Genomic DNA, 2584 nt, shown 5'->3' on the forward strand with positions numbered 1-2584 from the left:
GGATATCCCGTAACATTGTCCAGGCGCCCTCTAAATCTTTGTTTTTTATACGGTCCTCCCATGTTGCCCTATCTATGCTTTCGATTATCTTATTTTGGAAACATCCAAATAATGAAATAAGCTTTTATTATAACTGTAAAAAACGAGTCATTTAATTCTTTATTGGCTAACAATTTTGAAATAAAGCTGAACCATAAATAAACAAATTTTTAAAGTACTTAAAGTATTTGTGAAATCTTGAAATTTCTGAGAAATCTTTTGGAACTTTTTAAATTTTCGCAAAATGTTTGAAATCCTTGAAAGCTTTGAAATTTTTGTGAAATTCTTTGAAATCATTGTGAAGTCTTTTTTCTTCATTTGAAATTATTTATATATTTTTAATATGTGTAAAGTCTTCTTCATTATTTTTATTCGTTGAAATCACTGAATTATTTGAAAACAAAGAGAAGTCTGTTCAAATCTTCTAAAATGTTTTAAAATCTTCGAAATATGGTGTGCTGTAATCCTTTTTCAAATCTTTGAAAGCCTTTAAACCTTCTGAATTCTTGTATTCTTATGAAATCTTTCTGAAATTTTTATGAAATCTTTCAAATTTTTGTAAAAGCCTTTCCTTTAAAATCTGTAAAAAGTTAAAAAAAAAACATTTAAATGTTCGAAATCTCGTGTACACGTCCTTTTTAAATCTTTGAAATCTTTGTATAATATTTTGAAACCTTTTTAAATCTTTAGTAATATTTTGTAACCTGATGTTTTACACTCAAAAACCGAGTGGTAAGTTGAATATCACCGATTTATACTTTAACATTCTATATTAGCGGAGACGAAATAAAAAACTTAAAGAATTATTCACAATTTTTTAGGGTTTCATAGTTTTCGCTGACCACTATTCAAAGACCAGCATTTTAATCATGTACAAAAATTTTAACCAACAATCTTTTATGAACGGAATAAAACAATTTCAGATTAATATAAAAAAAATCAAGTTGATTTATTTCAACTAAAAAATATTACTTTCCTACTATAAAAGATTAAATTTTCAATCCAAAAAAAACGAATTTTCAACAAAAAGTTAAATTTTCGAGGTCCCGGAGGTTAGAATTACAACATTGTCATATTGATGTGGGCACTATGCCATAATTTAGTGCTTATTTAGTGCTAATTTATGCTGCAGAAAAAAAATTTCTTGCCCGGTAATTTTGCCCAAAAACATATAGTAATGCTAGCTTCAGCTGAAGCCACAACTCCGGTATGCGAAACTCGGAAACTATTAGTGGAATCAAATTCTCCTTTGCGCAGGAATTTAGTGCTAATTAAGTGCTCTAAATTTATGCCTTGCAAAAAATCTGGTCACTTTTTTTTACCAAAAACGTGTAGTAATGCTGGCTTCAGGTGAGTGGTGTTGTGAACCTCGGAAACTATTAGTGATATCAAGATCTGCTTTGCGCCGGGATTTAGTGCTAATTAAGTGCTAATATGTTCTGCAAAAACAAAATTTGTGCCCGGTAATTTTGAGCAAAAACATGTAGTAATGCTGGCTTCAGGTAACCCTGCTATGTGAAACACGGAAACTATTAGTGATATCAAGATCTGCTTTGCGCAGGAATTTACGAGTTTCACAACACCAGTCACCTGAAGCCAGCATTACCACACGTTTTTGGCAAAAAAAAGTGCCCGCATTTTTTGCATAGAACCAATCCGGATTATTTAATTAGCACTAAATTCCTGCGTAAAGCAGATCTTGATATCACTAATAGTTTCCGTGTTTCACATAGCAGGGTTACCTGAAGCCAGCATCACTACATGTTTTTGCTCAAAATTACCGGGAACAAAATTTAGTTTTTGCAGAATATATTAGCACTTAATTAGCACTAAATTGCGGCGCAAAGAAGATCTTGATATCACTAATAGTTTCCGAGGTTCACAACACCACTCACCTGAAGCCAGCACTACTACACGTTTTTGGTAAAAAAAAGTGACCAGATTTTTTGCAAGGCATAAATTTAGAGCACTTAATTAGCACTAAATTCCTGCGCAAAGCGGATCTTGATACCACTAATAGTTTCCGAGTTTCGCATACCAGAGTCACCTGAAGCTAGCATTACTACATATTTTTGACCAAAATTACCGGGCACAAAATTTAGTTTTTGCAGAATATATTAGCACTTAATTAGCACTAAATTCCTACGCAAAGCTTTTATTTCTCAACATAATCTCCTCCAAGGCTGATACATTTCTCATAGCGGTGTTCTAGTCTAGCAATGCCATCTCTATAGAATGATTCGCCAAGCTCCTCAAAATACCCATTTACAGCTTCGATTACTTCTTCATTGTCCGCAAATCTCTTACCGCCAAGTCATTTTTTGAGGTTAGGAAACAGAAAATAGTCACTCGGGGCTAGGTCTGGAGAGTAGGGAGGGTGCGGCATCAATTCAAACTTTCGTTGAATTGATCGTTGATTTTAGCCATCACAACGAATGACTTGTTTTGGTCCACTGTTAGCAAACGCGGCACCCATCTTGCGCAGAGCTTTTCCATATGCAAATGTTTGTGCAAAATATTGTGCACACGTTCATATGACATCTTA

At 33.3% G+C, this 2584-nt stretch overlaps 1 protein-coding gene across 2 annotated transcripts in view; it reads left to right on the top strand.

Annotated features, from left to right (window-relative positions):
• Window positions 1-2584, top strand: part of LOC117170580 (forkhead box protein K1) — a 30410-nt gene that overhangs the window by 23895 nt on the left and 3931 nt on the right. The window lies entirely within an intron of this gene.

This window comes from Belonocnema kinseyi, chromosome 4 (assembly GCF_010883055.1).
Source record: "Belonocnema kinseyi isolate 2016_QV_RU_SX_M_011 chromosome 4, B_treatae_v1, whole genome shotgun sequence".
NCBI classification, from domain to species: Eukaryota; Metazoa; Arthropoda; class Insecta; order Hymenoptera; family Cynipidae; genus Belonocnema; species Belonocnema kinseyi.